Raw genomic sequence first — 20,121 nt, forward strand, 5'->3', positions numbered from 1 at the left:
TAAAGAAAAACCCCTCAATATCAAGGTGTGCTGCGCACTGGTGCTATGCATGGCTGTTGAGGTGGAACAATTGTTAGCGGGAAATCTCTGGGAAACTTGCTGCACCTCAGTTCTACTGAGGCACATGAGGCTCTGTCTGAGTGGACCCTTATTTCCCTAACTGCTCGGGAGACCGAGATGGAACCCTGGAAATCTTCTTCTTCTCCTCCCAGCGGGAAGGGTATACTGCTTGGAAGTACTCACACCAATTCATCAAAAGAATGAGGGAGGCTAGTCCTCCTGGTAATCAATTTGTTGTCAGTAATGGGATTCAAGTAGTTATGAACTACAATGTCTTTGTAGTGATCAAAAGGAAGGAGGGGACGTTTGAAAAAGTAGCCCCTTCTATATCTGTAAAGGTTTAGAAGGGCTTGCTGGTACCCTAAAGTCTATTAACGGTTGCGAAATGGTTCGTTGCTGGTCGAGACTAAAAAGGCAAGCAGATGGAACTACTTAGGAAGTCACAGAGATTAGTTGAGTACGACATCATTGTTGAGTTGCACAACTGCCTTAATTCCAGTAAAGGTATGGTCACCTGCCATGATGTTATGGATATAGATGTTGCTGAACTGAAACAAGAATGGGCACCAGAGGCGATAACAGATGTGGAGCAAAGGACACCCAAGAACAATATCCTTTTAAATAAATTAGACTATAATGGCTTAACAGGAAATGCTGCAAAATGGTTCAAATCTTATACCTCTGGCAGGAAACAAAGGGTTTTATTAGGAAAGAGACATGTATTAAGCTATCATGTATCATCCAACTGGGAACTAATTACATGTGGAGTCCCACAAGGTTCCATTTTAGGGCCCTTACTTTTTCTTGTGTATATCAATTACCTTTCATCAGTGACATTACCAGATGCCAAGTTCGTTTTGTCTGCTGATGATACAGGCATTGCAATAAATAGCAAATCAAGTGTAGTCTTAGAAAGATCGGCTAATAAAATATTTGTGGACATTAATCACTTGTTCCTAGCCATATCTTTGTCACTATACTTTGAAAAAACACATTACATGCAGTTCAGAACTTGTAAGGGGTGTCCCATGAGTATGTGCATAACATATGATGACAAGCAGATGAAGAAGTGGACAGTGTTAAATTCTTGGGATTACAGCTTGATAATAAATTCAGTTGGGAGGAGCACACCACAGAACTGCTGAAGCATCTTAACAAAACTCTATTTGCAATGTGGATTGTGTCAGACATAGGAGACATAAAAAGGAAAAAGGTGGCATACTATGGTTACTTTCATTCCATAATGTCATATGGGATTATTTTTTGGGGTAAGTCATGAAGCCACGCTAAAGTTTTCTGGGCACAAAAACGTGCAGTAAGAGTTTATGATGTCTGAACTCAAGAACATCCTGCAGAAGCCTGTTTAGGGAACTAGGGATAGTAACTACTGCTTCCCAATATATTTATTCCTTAATGACATTTGTCATTAAAAATATACCATTTTTTCAAACCAACAGCTCAGTTCATGGAATTAATACTAGAAATAAGAATAAATTTCACAAGGATTTAAAGTCACTTTCTCTTATACAAAAAGGTGCGCATTACTCAGGAACACACATTTTCAATAACTTCCCAGCAGCCACAAAAAACTTATCAACCAACGAAATTCACTTTAGGAGAAGCCTAAAGGTGGCCAATGTGTTCATTGTAAATAAATATTATACTAGTTCTATTACATTTTTATTACCTTATAAATAAAAAAAACTTTTTTATTATTTTCAATTCAGCGCATTAGTGTTTGTAAAATGATTCCTTTCATATAAAGTGATCATTAAAAAACTGACGATCATTCTGCTTAGGACCTGTGGAAAGTACATTAGCTTATTTGTTTCAGTTGTAAATATTTGTCACGTATTATAGTTTTTCTGACATGTTCTACATCCTGGAGGACTCCTCACTACGGATCAATTGGAATTAAAATAAATCTAATCTAATCTAAAAGATTGAGGAGACTGCCACCTTTATTGCGACCTTCAATTCTGCAAAGCAAACACATCATGGCAGGATTCGTCCTACTTAGGGTTAGGCCCTATGTACCTAACCCAAAGCGCTGCTTAAAATACCAGCGTTTTGGCCATATAACGCTGAGTTTAAGAGGTGAAGCGTCTTGTGGGAAACGTGGAAAGGCACCCCATGAAGCTGAGACTGACTCTCCGTCTCCAACAGTCTGCACTACTGCTCTGGGAGCCACCCAGTCTGGAGTCGAGCCTGCCCTGTTTTTGCAGAGGAAGGCAAAATTGAGGCTGGCCGTGGTGACCGAGCGATTCTAGGCGCTTCAGTCTGGAACCGCGCGACTGCTACGGTCGCAGGTTCGAATTCTCCCTCGGGCATGGATGTGTGTGATGTCCTTATGTTAGTTAGGTTTAAGTAGTTCTAAGTTATAGGGGCTGATGACCTCAGATGTTAAGTCCCATAATGCTCAGAGCCATTTTTGAGCAAAATGGACAAGAAGGACAATCACTCGATGAAGCCCCCTGTCTCTGCCATTTCTTTTGCTTCCTTGTTGCAGAAACCTGTTACCAAGGTCGACACTACAGGATATGCAACACACAACAGATCTCGTACTGCTGAACATGGGTCAAGCTACACATTTTAGCACCGCTACAGGTTCGTCTACAGCCATAGACCTCTCCTTCCGCTCGCCTGCTCTTGCGGACACTGCTCAGTGGGCAGTGGACGATGACCTTCATGGCAGTGACCATTTCCCTATCTGTGCCTGATAGAGCAGATCCTCAAAGAAAGCCACTGAGATGGTTGTTCAAAAAGGCTAACTGGATGCTTTACAGGAAGTCAGCTGTTTTCGAGCAACGTGATGGCATACGGGACTGGTTGGATCACTTTACAGCTGTGATGCACCATGCCGCTGATGCATTCATCCCAAAGTATATGGAAAAGCCTAGGAGGCGACCTGTCCCTTGGTGGAACAATGAGCGTCGTTTCGGTCAGGCACAGGAGGGCAGCTATGAGTTCAGTCGATGTCACACAGGTGAGAATCTTGCAAGTTTTCGAATGACGCTGTAGACGCGAGGAGAATAATTCAGGAGAGTAAGCATAGGTCTTGGCAAGAGTTCCTGAACTCCATCAATAGGTCCACATTCGCAAGTAAAGTATGAGAAGCTATCAAGAAGATGTCAAGGCGCAACTCTCGACCACCAATAGCAGCTGTACGAATCCTGGGGTCTCTTGTAACATCAACGAAGGAGATAGCTCAGACAATGACTGAATCATATAAATCCATTAAGCCGGTTCTAGCCAGGATCTTACCTCCCATCGCTATCGGGAGGCACAGGAGACAGCTGGTATTGATTTTCGTTCCACCAACATGAAGAAGCTCTGTAGGAGCTGGATTTTGCACTGTCAGTAGCTTCTGATACGATCCTGAGAAACGAACTGATAACCTACAGTATGTTGCAGCAGTTGGACCGACGGTCGAAGGCGGTCCTCCATCAGCTCTTCAATAAAATTTGGATAACGGGCGACTTTCCCAACTCGTGGAAAGAATCTATTTTAATCCCAATTTTAAAACCGGGGGAGAATCGAATAGTCCCCGGAAGTTATTGTAGTATTAGCCTGACAAGCTCCGTAGGAAGGACACTGCAGCATATGGTCAATCGGCGCCTAGTGTGGGTTCTTGAAACCAGGTCCTCACTCAGTCGTTCGCATAGTGGGTTCAGGAGGTAACGCTCCACGCTCGATAACCTGACCCTGCTCGAAGCAGGCAACATCTTATCGGTGTTTTCTTCGATTTGAAAAAAGCCTACGATACTACCTGGAGGCATAATTTGTTTGTTGCAGCTCTATCAGAGGGATTCTGTGGACGTGCAGTATTACATCCATGTGACGTCCAGTACTACGTTCCTTGTTTGTGGACGACTCCTCCATCCTCTGTGTATCCTGCAGCCTCGCCACGGCTACTCTCAGCTATTGTAACTGACGATCAGGCAGTTGGAGGAATGGTCTTGCACCACAGGTTTTAAATTGTCATTAGAGAAAGCAGTTTGTGTTGATTTTAATCGTTCCCGCTGTGTGGCTAACTTACCCGTTTTAAAACTGGGGGACACCGTTCTCACTTTTAAAGAAAAGGTGAAATATCTGGGTCTTATCTTTGATGAGAAGTTAACATGATTGCCACACCTTAAAGAACTGAAACTGAGATGTCTCAAAGCCTTAAACATCCTTAAGTGTGTCAGTCATAGGTCTTGGGGAGCTGATAGGGCACGTCTGCTCCAACTTCATAAGGCTTTTGTGCGACCCCGGCTTGAATACGGATGCCAGATTTATGGGCCAGCAAGCCATACCTTAAAATGCTGGATGCAGTTCACCACGAGGGTATTAGGCTGTCAAAAGGGGCCTATCACACGAGCCCTGTTGCTAGTGTATGTGGGGAGGCCGGTGAGCTTCCGCTGTCTATTCGACGCCTTCTTCTCGGGATACGCCAAGCCTATAGGGCAATGTCAGTCCCTACATACCCAGCATCCAGTTACATTGTTCAGCCGCCACAAGCAACACAACCATTTGGGAGCCGTGCAAGGGAGAGTCTTCAGTAATTACAGGTGGGGGGACATTAAGATCCAAAGCCAGGGTTGGAGTAGGGTATCCCCATTTCTACTACCAAGAAACAGATTTTTTTTGAACAGACTGCTTACAAGAAGAATTGTACCCCAGACTATGTTTTTAAAATTAAATTTAATGTGGTTTTACGTAGACACCCAGATTTTATTACTGTCTACATGGATGGCTCTAAGCTCAGAGATTTTTTCGTTTATTCTGACGCGTTCCCCGTCATTATCCTCAGGATACGGCTCCCAGAGCAGTGTTCAGTTTATTACGCGGAACTGTTTGCTAACCCGAGAGCAACGTAGCAGATGAGATGGTGTCGTGACAAAAAATTTATAATCTGCTCTGATTCTCAAAGCGCCCTTCTCGTTGTTGGCCAGATGTACCCGGCAGGTAGCATGGTGCAACAGGTGCAGGAGTGCAGGACGCTTTTCTCCTCTTGCAAAGGCAAAACAAGGGAATAATTTTTGCTGGGTTCCAGGGCACATAGGCATCGAGGGAACGAACTCGCTGATTCTGCCGCCAAGGTGACTTGCTCCCTTCCTCCTCCTGCTCGCTGTTCAGTCCCTCTACTGGCTGACACTTCATTTGTGACCAGGAAGGCCATATGTTGGTGGGAGTCTCAGTGCCTGGAAGTGAGGAATAATGAACTATGTTCCGCTAAGACTTCAGTGCGACCATGTATTACCTCCTTCCGCTCGCGACGGTGTGAAGAAGTAGCCCTTACTCGGCTTTGCGTGGGACATTGTCCATTGACACATGGTTTCCTCTTACGTAGGAGGAGCCCCCAGCATGTCAGAGATGCGGGACACAGCTGTCAGAACCATGTATTTTAACTGTGTTTTATATGACGACCTGCGGATTGAACTGGGTCTCTTACAGGATCTTCCCTCTATTTTAACTCATAACGAGAAGAGTGTTGTTCTTGTCTTAAGATTTTGTGTGGTGTCCGGAATCCTTCCCAAAACACTGGGTGTGAGGCCTTACTGTGTCACAGAGCGGCTGGGTGACGTGTTATTTCTAAGTCGCCATCTACCCACGATTATCTGAGCTGTTTCTAATAGCATAATTACTGGTATTTTATTCATGATTTTATTTATTTATTCTGCTGTGTCTCGCTGGGATTTTATTAGGGACTTTTCTGAAGCTCACCTTCTTGGGGTTGCTCTACGATTCCTGTGGCGGAATGAAACGTAGTTTTCCAGTTTATTGATCTCCTTCTATAGATTTTCACAATATTCTTCGGTATACCATTACTGCAAGGGCGCTGATGAACTTGCTGTTCAGCGCCCTTCGTTATAAATCATCATCATCACGTGAAGTGAAGATGGACACGGACACCTCATCGGAATGGTTTTGCAGAACTGATCTGCATCCTCCTCGGCTCTGGCACAACAGTGGAACAGTGTAAGACATCATACAATATCAGGTGTGATAGTCCGTCGCTATTTATTACGGCAAGGGTTACGTGCGCGTTGTCCACTTCTCCGCTTACCTTTGACGAATCAGCAGAAACATACTAGACGGCAATGGTGTATGGAACAACATCACTGGGGACAGGAATGGTGTCAGATAGTGTTTTGGGACGAATCCAGATTCTGTTTGTTTGAAAGTGATGGCCGCATTTTGGTTCGTCGCCTACACGGGTAGAGGTATCACAGTCACTGCATTCACACAAGAAATACAGCGCCAGCTCAAGGCCTATTGGGTGCAACGACAAATCACAGTCGGCGCGTATCCAGGGCATTGCGATCAGTGTGACGTACTTGAATGACAGCCATACGCTTTCTGCACATCACTCCAGAAGCCATTTTCAGCACAACAATGCATGACCACATGTTGCTGCAGGAAACCGTACCTTCTTGGTGTCAAAGGATGTCAGACTTCTGACCTAGCCCACCAGATCACCAGACTCGCCGCCAATCGAAAGTGTGTGGAGTATGATAAAACGACAGGTGCAGCCCTGTGACCCAATACCAACAACCACAGATGAATTTCGGAATCAGCTGAATGCAGCATGGATGGCTATACCACAGGTCCCATTTCGGATCCCGTGCCTACTTGGCAACAGGACACATGCTAAACCGAGGTGCATACTACTGTTCATGTCCTGTGAATATAAACGCCCATCTCCAGTCGTTCAAGGTGTTCTATTTTTTCTGAACATGAGTGTAAGTCTCGATAGATGGTCAGGCATTTGAAACGCACCACACCCTCCTAAGGTAAAAAGTGAAAACTAAAGTCGTCTGGCTCTGTTGGCTGGAAGACCCGAATAGTAGATTCAACCGCATAATTGGAAGGTTTTCTGTCCTTCACACGTTGTGGCACCTTATCTTCGTGGAGTGTGAGAGTTGTGTGTTTAAGTGTGTTATTTTGGTAAGTGTAGGTGACTCTAATGCATGTGTGTGTAGCGTACTGAAATGTTAGTGTTTCATGGTGATGAGAGAAGGGACATGATGAAACTCGGTGCTGACACATAGCCTACTTTTGTCGAGTAGCATCAAAGGGGTCGCCAAGCTTAACGTCCCCGTCTGAGGGACGGATCATCATGAGACACTGCGGAGAGGTTTAGATTTAATACAGGTTAGAGAGGCAAAGCCTGGCAGACGTTAAGGCAAAGAGAAAGCAGTCAACTGCATATGACGTACCAGGTTCGTTACCGATGGAGGCACCGGCTATACCTAACGCTGGTTAACTTCTTTTATGTGACGAGAACCGGCATATACAACGAGATACGAAGTCACCTTGTAGAAGTATTCTGATGGGTGGTATTCATTTGGTTTAAAATGACGCTTCATATGAAACTATCAATAGATGAAGCAGGAACACTGACAGTTAATAATGTTTTATTAATAACTCACGGGAGATATTGGCAGATTAATTGCATAAAACTATTAGAGGTGTGAAGAAAGGATGGGTAATGGATATTGAATAGAAATAGCTAGCTGGAGGCAAAGGAATACAAGACAAATTGGAAACTTTTGTTCAGTTCTGCTGTTATATTACTTTAAAGAAATTAGATAAACGAAGCATGAAATAACTATAGCAGCATAAGCCTCCTCTTCGTAGTGAGCAAAATATTTACTAAAATTATCACCAAATGTCAAGCAAAAGCGTTAGACTTTAATCTGTTAAAGAAAAAAATAGCTTTGGAAGTGGATGTACCACAAGTGACTTATTGCAAGTGGTGAGAAATATAGAACTGAACAATTAGAATGAATTCCTAACTTTTTTGTTCTGGGATTCATATAGTTTGAGAAAGCTTTTAACTTAGACTCAGCAAAAGCTGTAGTAACAGTCATTGAGAAACAAGACACTTATTCATCCTACTTTAGTGCACTGCAGCATATTTACATCAATGTTGCAGCTCCAACTACAGGTACAGGGGAAATTCAAAAATAAAAGAGGAAGCAACCAGGGACGTTTGCGCATCCAAAATTTTCTCAGCACTCCTAGGAGCTATTTTCAGTATCTGACATTGAGGAAACGAGAAAATAGTGAGCGTTGATGGAATACACGGGAGACACCTCCATTTTACACACTAAATTGTGCTGGTAGACTTGAATACAGATAAATTCAACAACGAGTGGGGCAAATTAATAGAGGAAGTTTGGCAGGAGGCTGAAAGTGGATTAAGCGATCCGGTCCCATTAATGTGACCACCTGTCAAAAGCCTGTATAACCACCTTCTGCAGTGCGGCCGTGCAGGGTGGGAGTCAATGAGGCTCGGAAGGTATCGACAGAGTTATGGACCCCAGTGTCATGGTCAGCCGCTCTAGGTTTCTGGGTTGAGTTTCCAAGGAGTGAGCAGCCCGATCAAGGTGGTGACACAGATTCTCGATTGGGTTTAAACCTGAGAAGTTTGATGGCCAGAGAAGTGGTGCTCTTCGAACCACGCACGTACACTGCGAGCAGTGAGACATATTGCATTGTCCTGCTGGTAGATGACATCGTGCTGAAGAAAAAAAAAAAAAAACTGCATGTAGAAATGGACGTGGTCCCCATGGATAGATGCGTATGTGTGTTGATCTATTGTGTCTTGCAGAATGACGAGATCACCCAGGGAATGTCACGGTAACATTCCGCACAACATAAAGCTCTATCCTCCAGCCTGGACCCTTCCGTCGATTGTTGCAGGGCAGAAGAACACGACAACGGCCATCTGCCGTATGGAGCGTAAAACGTGATTCATTGCGATCAGTTGTTCAGCAGTTACACGTCTATTCGCACGAAGACATATCAGCACCAGTCATTACGCCTGTCATCTACGATCCTTGGCGCAGGTTTTGGTCTGCGGTTTCTGCCATGCACTGTATACTTCAACGACGGGGGCACAGGAACAGTAAACAAACTTAGCCATTTCGGAAATTCTGTCACCCTTGGCCCTTAAAACCAATGTTCGTGCCATTTTGGACGTCAGATAATTCGCCCAGTTTCCGCAATACGACAACCACTACACTGTTTTCCACGTCCCAATGACACGCTTTGTACGTATAGGCTCCACTGCTACTGCTGCTACCTGCTGTCTGTGAGTGTTTCTTGCTCGTTGACCTCGAGATTAGGCGGTGGATACATACTGTGACTGGACTTTGTATAATGAGACTAAAATAATGAAAGAAAACAATGAAAAATAGTACAAAATGAGCACTAAGTCATTCAACTAGTAGATGAGTTTCCATATTTAGAATAGTTGAAGACAATGGCCACATGGACGTTTAAAGAAATGGAGAGAGCCTAAGTTCAATGAGTTTACATGCTGCCTGCTCTTTTCAGTGTGCAGAAACGGTTACTTCACTGTATGAAGAAGACAAACCCACCGAGCCCGTCGATGTCTTTAGAGATACTATAAAGCTGCTAAAGAGATACTTCATTATTATATGTGAGAATAAAGTAAGCGACCAGTTGGAAGTGTCGCGAGGGAATCTCTAAAGAAAGTACCTCTAAAATCGAGGCATTTATGCCTGACGTGAAGTTATTGAAGCCTGTGCAAAACACGTGATTTGACTGACAACTTGGTGTAATGCTCCAATGCTTTACATGAGGATATTTGGTTCATAAAAATGCAGTACATTCCAAGAAAATTTAATACGCTGTTCCCGTACAGTTGTCACCCCTTACTCTTTGAAACCAGCGATCATACTGAAAAATACTCCTTGTTTCTAAAATGTCGTGGATCTGTAGCCAGGCGAAAAAGATGATGCAAATACTGATGGAAAATGGAAACTCCGTCAAGTTTGCCAAAGTGGCCACCTCTCAAAGTTTTCAAAACTTCATTTCCGAGGTAACGTAAACGTAAAGTCGAAAATACTCGTGTCGACTCACAAAGTGAGAAGTGGTAATGAGAAAACTACTCAAAAACTGGCGGTTTTTAGCTAGCAAGGAAGAGATACAACCGCAGAATGAGTAAGAGAGATACAGAAACGAAGAAATGGACCATGTAACAGAATGGACTGAAAGACGTAATAACGCTGTTGAGCCACGACATATGAGCATCTGCTCAATAGCATGATGGTCCACTCTTGAAACGCAGTACAGCAGTGATTATGCGTGGCATGGATACGTCAAGTCTTTGGTAGGTTTCTGGAGGTATGCGGCACCAGGAATCTGCGCAATGGGCATTCAGTTGTTGTAAATTACCGGCCGTTGGCTTATGGGTGCGAAGCTGGTGCCAGATAGCGTCCCAGATACGTTCCGTCGGATTCAGATACCGAATTTGGTAGCGAAGGCATCAACGTGAGTTGGTGTTCCACAATTCGACGTCGCGCTATTTTTGCTTTGTGTCATGGAAAGTTATCGTGCTGGACGGTGCCATCGTCATCGGGGAACACATAAAGCATGAAGATATGCAGGATGGTTCAAATGGCTCTGAGCACTATGGGACTTAGCTTATGAGGTCATCAGTCCCATAGACTTAGAACTACTTAAACCTAGCTAACCTAAGAACATCACACACATCCATGCCCGAGGCAGGATTCGGACCTGCGATCGTAGCGATCGCGGGGTTCCAGACTGTAGCGCCTAGAACCGCTCGGCCACTTCCGCCGGCTATGCAGGATGTCCGCATTAATGTTCAGGTAGTTCTCAGCTGGCACGGAGCGTTCGATTACAACCACAGGTCCCAATGAAACCCAGACGGATGTTTTCCACAGCATAATACTTCCCCATAGGCTTGCGTCTGCGGCGCGATACGTTTCAAGCAGTTGTTCGTCTAATTGACGGATTATTCGGATACGACCATGAATCTTGTGTAACGATAAACGTAGTTCACCCGATCACGTGACTCGTTTCTATTGATCCACAGTCCATCCTTAATGGTCCCATGCCCACTGCAATTGTATTTGATGGTGTACTTGCCTTAACATGTGGACACGTAAGGGTCGTCTGCTGCGGAGCCCCATGTTGAACAACGTGCGATAAAACGGGCCTCCAGTCTGATCTGCCACAGATCGCTGCTGATCCTGCGTTAGAGGGCACACGAGCCTCCGACCTCCCCCTTCAGTGACGAGGCGTGGACATCCAGCACCGTGTCACTTAGTCGTGGATTCACTGTCCTTCAACAAATTTCCATAGATGCTCATGATAGCAGCGGGCGAACAGTTGACCAGCTTCCCGAGGTGCTTATTCTCAGGCGCTGGGCCATTTGCCATAGTGTCTTTCGTCAGCGGAATTTTCCCATTTGCGGCTTGTATCGTCGCCAGAATGAGTTTCTATTCGTTTCTGCTTCCCTTTTACGCCTTCGCTTTTCTACCATAGCGTCACGTGCTTGCAACGTTACCAAGCTTTATTACATCGGGCGGAGACCATCATTTTGGTTCGACCGTAGTCAGACACTGATTCTTTTTCCACATCTACATCCATATACATACTCTGCGTGGCAGATGATACATTGTAGCATTACTAGTCATTTCCTTCCTGTTCCACTTGCGCTGATATGAAACTTCCTGGCAGATTAAAACTGTGTGTCGGACTGAGACTCGAATTCGGGATCTTTGCCTTTCGCGGACAAGTCTACCAACTGAGCCACCCAAACATGACTCACAATGTGCCCTCACATTCAGAAGTTCTGCGAAGGTCTCGGTTCGTAGGAGAGACTCTGTGAAGTTTGGAAGATAGGAGATGAGGTACTGGCGGAATTAAAGCTGTGAGGACGGGGCGTGAGTCGTGCTTGGGTATCTCAGTCGGTAGACCACTTGCCCGCGAAAGGTAAAGGTCACGAGTTCGAGGCTCGGTCCGGTACTCCTAGATATTTAATCGACGTGACAGTGTCAAGCAGCCCGCTAATAATGCTGTATTCGAACATTACGGGGTTGTTTTTTCAACTCATCTGTATTAACTTACATTGTTCACGTTCAGAGCTAGCTACCAAATGATTCAAATGGCTCTGAGTACTATGGGACTTAACTGCTGAGATCATCAGTCCCCTAGAGCTTAGAACTAATTAAACCTAACTAACCTAAAGACATCACACACATCCATGACCAAGGTAGGATTCGAACCTGCGACCGGGGCGATCGCGCGATTCCAGACAGTAGCGCCTAGAACCACTTGGCCACAACGGCCGGCCTAGCTGTTACTCATCACACCAATTAGAAATTTTCTCTAAGTCATCATGCATTCTCCTGCAGGCCACCCAAGAACGACGTCTTGCCGCACACCGCAGAATCATCAGCAAACAGCGGCAGACTGCTGCACATCCTACCCACCACATCGTTCATGTGTCTGGAGAATAACAGCAGTCCCACTGCCAACACTTCAGTGGCACACTCCTGACAGTGCCCTTGTCTCTGATGAACACTTCGTTCTCGAGGAGAACGTACTGGATTCTATTACTTAAGAACCTAATTCGTATGCTCGTACCTTCTCGTACCTTCATTAACAGGCATATGGAATTTTCCTGTTGCCCTTAATCCATATTTCGTACCATATAATGTGAGAAAAGAGCAAACTGAACTTCGCACAAGCGATGCTTTATGAAATCGTGCTAATTCGTGGAAAGAAGATTTTCCGTCTCAAGGAAATTTATTGTGTTCTAACGGAAAACATATTTAAGAATTCTCCAGAAAACCGAAATTAAGGGTATTGGTCTGTAATTTTCGGGTCCGTTATTTTACTCTTCTTATTTACAGGAATTATCTGTGCTTGTGTCCCGTTGCTTTGTGCTGGACGAGAGATACGTAATAAATGCAAGCTAAGTTAGTGGACAATGCCGTAGAGTACTCTTTGTAAAACCGAACTGGGACTCCATCCGGACCTGGGGGCTTATTTGTTTACATCGATTTCAGTTATTTCTCTATGTTTGTAATGCCTCTTACAATGTACTCTGTGTGGGAGTCGGAGCGATGATCAGACGACGATATTTTTGTACAATTCTCCTGCGTGATCAGTTTCTTAAATGTGAAATTTCGTTTTGCTGTCTTCTACTGCAACACCACACTGGTCAACAGGTGACTGGTAGAAGCCTTCGACCCGCTTTCTCTTGCTCTCGGAACGATATTTTGGTAAGGTATGACGGTGGTAGTAGTTGTATGCTTGGGGTATCGATCTTTTTACAGACACACGACGTTCTACACTGTTTTTTTTTTCAGATACATCAAAAGTAAAAGTTCGCGAAAATACTGTCATAGATCCGATTACATGACATTCAAGACTGAAGCTTATTTTATTTGTAGAGTTCTTTATTTTGTGTGTGACAGAAATGTGTTCCTCGTGAGGGTGAAAAAATAAAGAGCCCCTTTTGAAATACTGAACTCATAAACTGTTTTGGCAATGCGAAAAATAAACGAACGTTCCATTCTATACAATTTTCTGGTGTGAAATGTCTGCATGTTGTTGATATTCCTCATGCTTGCTATGTCGAATTCATTTCTTTCTGTTTATATTTATTACAATCCGTTGATAGCAGTGTAATTGAAAATGACGAAGCGTGTGGCGCCTCTGAGGACTGTTTTCCCCAGCATGACGCGCACAGGTGTATGCTTTGAAGCACTAGACGCTCTTTACACCCATAGCATCAAAAGCTGGTCAGAGATAACATGAATGTGAAACACATCCCAGTTTTGACGACAGCTTCTGTAAAAGTTCTGTTGCAAAACGCTTAGTTGTCTAGTGCCTGAAACTGTGTAAGGAAGATCAATAAATGTTCGAACCTCTGCTTACCTCTATACTCCTTAGTTAAGTGCTCCTATGAAACAATTTTAAGTTATGAGAAGTTCTAGGCAAGAGCACAGGCAATTAATTTTGTTTGAAAAATAAGAGATGGTTAGAACTGATATTCAGTTTTCGAACTCATCCACTTATCTTTGAAATCTGGTTCTCCTTCCTTCTCAGTGGTTTTTGCTTTATTAGCGGATACTTCCTAATTACAAGAGGCTCACCAGGTTCCTAAGCCACAATGCATTGATATAAACGTAATTTTCGCGTTTTCCTAAATTCCATGAATTTTATTCTTTTTGAGTTCCATAACATTCAACATTTATTTTTTTACAGTTTCAATCTCTACAAAAAAAAAAAAAAAAAAACCTCAGTGTATTGTCTGCACGGCGCCCAGAATGGGACTTCTGCAAAAAAATTACATAATGCCGAGAGCTCCAAATGATGCTCTCGAGTATTTGAGTGTTTCACAACATTTCCGATAAATTTTTCACGCTATTTTTAAGCAAATATTGACAATTTTTACTCAGACAGTTTTAGTGTAGATGATATTTATTGCATAACTTACAGTTTGTACACGGGTGGGACCAAGGCCAACATTATCCCAAGCAATTTAAGAAAGTATTTAAATTTTAATTACATCGTATTATGGACAGTGATGCGTTATATTTACTTCTGTTATTGATGGCGTTGGCGCAATCACATCATTCTTTATAATTTGTCCAAAATATACACTACTGGCCACTAAAATTACTACACCAAGAATAAATGCAGATGATAAACGGGTATTCATTGGACAAATATGTTATACTAGAACTGACATGTGATTACATTTTCACGCAATTTGGGTGCGTAGATCCTGAGAAATAAGTACGCAGAACAACCACCTCTGGCCATAATAAAGGCCTTGATACGCCTGGGCATTGAGTCAAACAGAGCTTGGATGGCGCGTACAGCTTCAACACGATACCACAGTTCATCAAGAATGGTGACTGGGGTATTGTGACGAGCAAGTTGCTGGGCCACCATTGACCAGACGTTTTCAGTTGTTGAGACATCTGGAGAATATGCTTTTCAGGGCAGCAGTCAAACATTTTCTGTATCCAGAAAGGCCCGTACAGGACTTGCAACATGCGGTCGTGCATTATCCTGCTGAAATGTAGGGTTTCGCAGGGAACGAATGAAGGGTAGAGCCACGGGTCTTTATACATCTGAAATGTAACGTCCACTGTTCGAAGTGCCCTCAATACGAACTAGAGGTGACCGTGACGTGTAACCAATGGCACCCCATACTATCACGCCGGCGAGTATGGCGATGACGAATACACGCTTCCAATATGCGTTCACTGCAATGTCGCCAAACACGGATGCTACCATCATGATGCTGTAAACAGAACCTGGATTCATCCGAAAAAATGACGTCTTGCCATCCGTGCACCCAGGTACGTCGTTGAGTACACCATCGTTGGCGCTCCTGTCTGTGATGCAGCGTCAAGGATAACCGCAGCCATGGTCTCAGAGCTGATAATCCATGCTGCTGCAACTGACGTCGAACTGTTCGTGAGATGGTTTTTGTCTTGCAAACGTCCCCAGCTGTTGATTCAGGGATCGAGACGTGGCTGCATGATCCGTTACAGCCATGCGGATAAGATGCCTGTCATCTCGACTGCTAGTGATACGAGGCCGTTGGGATCCAGCACGGCGTTCCGTGTTACCCTCCTGAATCCACCGATCCCATATTCTGCTAATAGTCATTGGATCTCGACCAATGCGAGCAGCAGTGTTGCTATACGATAAACCGCAATCGCGATAGGATACAATCCGACCTTTATCAAAGTCGGAAACGTGATGGTACGCATTTCTTCTCCTTACACGAGGCATAACAACAACTTTTCAACAGGCAACGCCGGTCAACAGCTGTTTGTGTATGAGAAATCGGTTGGAAACTTTCCTCATGTCAGCACGTTGAAGGTGTCGCCTCTGGCGCCAACCTTGTGTGAATGCTCTGAAATGTTAATCATTTGCATATCACAGCATCTTCTTCCTGTCGGTACAAATTTCGCGTCTGCAGCACGTCGTATTCGTGCTACAGCAATTTTAATGGCCAGTAGTGTACTACACTCCTGGAAATTGAAATAAGAACACCGTGAATTCATTGTCCCAGGAAGGGGAAACTTTATTGAGACATTCCTGGGGTCAGATACATCACATGATCACACTGACAGAACCACAGGCACATAGACACAGGCAACAGAGCATGCACAATGTCGGCACTAGTACAGTGTATATCCAACTTTCGCAGCAATGCAGGCTGCTATTCTCCCATGGAGACGATCGTAGAGATGCTGGATGTAGTCCTGTGGAACGGCTTGCCATGCCATTTCCACCTGGCGCCTCAGTTGGATCAGCGTTCGTGCTGGACGTGCAGACCGCGTGAGACGACGCTTCATCCAGTCCCAAACATGCTCAATGGGGGACAGATCCGGAGATCTTGCTGGCCAGGGTAGTTGACTTACACCTGGCATTGTCCTGTTGGAACAGCAAGTTCCCTTGCCGGTCTAGGAATGGTAGAACGATGGGTTCGATGACGGTTTCGATGTACCGTGCACTATTCAGTGTGCCCTCGACGATCACCACAGGTGTACGGCCAGTGTAGGAGATCGCTCCCTACACCATGATGCCGGGTGTCGGCCCTGTGTGCCTCGGTCGTATGCAGTCCTGATTGTGGCGCTCACCTGCACGGCGCCAAACACGCATACGACCATCATTGGCACCAAGGCAGAAGCGACTCTCATCGCTGAAGACGACACGTCTCCATTCGTCCCTCCATTCACGCCTGTCGCGACAACACTGGAGGCGGGCTGCACGATGTTGGGGCATGAGCGGAAGACGGCCTAACGGTGTGCGGGACCGTAGCCCAGCTTCATGGAAACGGTTGCGAATGGTCCTCGCCGATACCCCAGGAGCAACAGTGTCCCTAATTTGCTGGGAAGTGGCGGTGCGGTCCCCTACGGCACTGCGTAGGATCCTACGGTCTTGGCGTGCATCCGTGCGTCGCTGGGGTCCGGTCCCAGGTCGACGGGCACGTGCACCTTCCGCCGACCACTGGCGACAACATCGATGTACTGTGGAGACCTCACGCCCCACGTGTTGAGCAATTCGGCGGTACGTCCACCTGGCCTCCCGCATGCCCACTATACGCCGTCGCTCAAAGTCCGTCAACTGCACATAGAGTTCACGTCCACGCTGTCGCGGCATGCTACCAGTGCTAAAGACTGCGATGGAGCTCCGTATGCCACGGCAAACTGGCTGACACTGACGGCGGCGGTGCACAAATGCTGCGCAGCTAGCGCCATTCGACGGCCAACACCGCGGTTCCTGGTGTGTTCGCTGTGCCGTGCGTGTGATCATTGCTTATACAGCCCTCTCGCAGTGTCCGGAGCAAGTATGGTGGGTCTGACACACCGGTGTCAATGTGTTCTTTTTTCTATTTCCAGCCTAGCTGATAAACAGAAGCCGAACGAAGCGAAAATTATCGTAAGGAGGACAATTACAGAATGTTCAATGTATCTGTGAGCCGTGGCGTGACTGGCGCCAGTAGTATCTGTGTCGTGAGTACGATCGATTTCCCAGTGCAGAGGTTTGTTTTGGGTTTGCGCCGGATCGAGATATAAGGGAGTGCAGACCGCAAGTGGGGGAGAGGACAAAACGCTTGGGAACGGAACGCGGCGGTGCTCGAGTCGGCCATCGCCTGGCGAACACAAGCGAAGACGGCGTGCCTGAGGCTGGGCTGCGGTTGTCACGTGGTTGTAATGGAGTCGGCGGGAGTTGACCGGCGCTGTGCATTCTCCGGCAACCTCGTGAGCTGTGGATGTGCCCGCTTCCTTGAAGGGACACGCTGTTATGGTCTTGCGAAGTTATGGTCTGGCATCTTCTCAAAATCGCCCCAGCATCAAGACACCCAGTTAAGTACGCTAATTACTAAGAGCGCTTAGTTAACTGTGATTGTGATCGTTCTTGGTATAGTAAGCCGTTGCACGACGTGTGATGTGATGCTTGTTAGATTTCATTCGAGGACTCCTATTAAGCGTGTGCTCTGCTTCCGCATAATACTAATGTATTTGCAGATGTGTGTCATTAAGTTCTAGTGAGTGTCGGTTCTCGTGAGGCAGATCATTTCCCATTCTTAGTGGTTGTTTATCAAGTGCCGTTTCACTTAAAGGAAGCACGTCCTAATGAAATTTATTGTTGTTTAGCTTTTTTTTATAGAGTTAATTTACTGATCAGTCTTAAATGTTAAGGTTAAGAAAGGTTTTTCTGCCATCTGTTGTCGGGTGTGGTATGTATTTCAGTGAGCGGGCAACCGAAGCGCAGGGGTTCCCTTAAGATTACAGGTTTGTCTGAAGGGCGGTAAACTTCACCTGAGCTCGGGTGTTAGTCTTCGGTAGCGTTTGCTTTGTTCACATTTTGGTGGTCTACTCGACGTGGGGTTGCAAACGGAGCCACGTCTTGGTTTGAAGTTAAATATTATTTCTTTCAGTCGGTTCCACCGTTCGTGGTTAAACTTCGGCATTAAAAGCTTGGCCCTTGCTTCTGTTATTACACATTTATCATTGTACATTGTTGTAACTTTCTATGCCCTAAAAGTCCATTTTAGAAGTCAATGGGCATTTGAATAATTTCCTGATCCGCTCTGCAAGATTGCCCAAGTTAAGTTTAATAGCTGACCGCTGTGGCCGAGCGGTTCTGAGCGCTTCAATCTGGAACCGCACGACCGCTACGGTCGCAGGTTCGGATCCTGCCTCGTGTACGGATCTGTGTGAAGTCCTTAGCTTACTTAGATTTAAGTAGTTCAAAGTTCTAGGGGACTGATGACCTAAAGATATTAAGTCCCATAGCGCTCAGAGCCATGTGAACCACTTTTTAAGTTTAATAAATACGTTTTAATCTTTCGTATTAAAGTTGAGGGTGTATGTGTCAACTGTTATTTTATATGTAATGGAAATGCTCTCAAATAATGTGTTTTAACTAGAGTTGTTTGTTAAAGTTATTTATTAATGACTTACGTAATGAATGTCTCTTAAATAATCTTGCCCGAGTGGCGCCTGTCAACTTGTATTTGAGACTGTTTTGTGTAGTTAATAAAACCATTGGAACTCAAATGTTTACTTTATTGCGTCAGCTCTTCCACCCCCTTTAGATATAAAGATTAAACAAAATAGCTGTTAAGTGGCGGCGTTCCAATCTGAAATTATAATTTCATCAATTAACTTGATTAACAACGCTAAGAAGTATTCGTCTTATGCAAAATCAGCAGGCAGATTCAAATCATATATTCGGTCAGTGAGTGACCATACTGGCACCGAAGTGGAAGATGACAAAATGGCCGAAATACTGAATTCCGTCATCCGAAACTGTTTGTCTGTGGGAGACTGGAAAACGGTCCCTCTTTTCAAGCATTGCAGGAACGCCGAAATGGGAGATATTGACATGTAATCGACAATAGAAAAGCACCTAGAATTAGTTAATAGTGGGAAGGGATTTCGACCGATTGCGCTTACTGCGAGATTCAATAGGGATAATGCGAAAGGAATTTCTCACCTTCTAGAAGGTGTTCATCGCACGTCGCTGGAGCACTGTAGGGTACCCAGCGTTTAGAAAAATGCGCAGGCCATTCCCGTTTCTAAGACTGGTCAGAGGACAGTTGGACTAACTATAGTCCTTTGTCGCTGATATCAGTTTGTTGTAAAACTATGGAACATGTTTTAAGCTCACGTATTGTGACGTTTTTCGAGGACTATATCTCCTTTATAAAAAATCAGAATGGATTCCGCAAACGAAGATCATGCAGTGTGCTTGGAGCTACTAACCAACTAAAACATACTACTCCTAATAGCTGCAATTATTAGTCTGGAAATGAAGTGAATACTGACTTAATGTTGTTCAATACACTGCCCTAAGTCAGCAATAAACATATCTGCACTTATGCCCCTGACACCCTGTATAAAAGGCAACGGCCTTGCCGCAGTGGATGCACTGGTTCCCGTCAGATCACCGAAGTTAGGCGCTGTCGGGCGTGGCCGGCACTTGGATGGGTGGCCATCTGGGCCGCCATGCGCTGTTGCCATTTTTCGGGGTGCACTCAGCCTCTTGATGCCAATTGAGGAGCTACTCGACCGAATAGTAGCTGCTCCGGTCACAGAAAACCATCCTAACGACGGGGAGAGCGGTGTGCTGACCACACGCCCCTCCTACAAGCATCCGCACCTGAAGATGACACGGCGGTCGGATGGTCCCGGTGGGCCACTTGTGGCCTGAAGATGGAGTGCACTCTGTATAAAAATTGGTGTGCGT

The 20,121-nt window shown here is 45.1% G+C and overlaps 1 pseudogene; it reads left to right on the forward strand.

The window, feature by feature from the left end:
- The first annotated feature begins 19,776 nt into the window (after positions 1–19,776).
- On the forward strand, positions 19,777–19,894 carry LOC126337226 (5S ribosomal RNA; annotated as a pseudogene).
- The last annotated feature ends 227 nt before the right edge of the window (positions 19,895–20,121 follow it).

This window comes from Schistocerca gregaria, chromosome 2 (genome assembly GCF_023897955.1).
Source record: "Schistocerca gregaria isolate iqSchGreg1 chromosome 2, iqSchGreg1.2, whole genome shotgun sequence".
In the NCBI taxonomy this organism is placed as follows: Eukaryota; Metazoa; Arthropoda; class Insecta; order Orthoptera; family Acrididae; genus Schistocerca; species Schistocerca gregaria.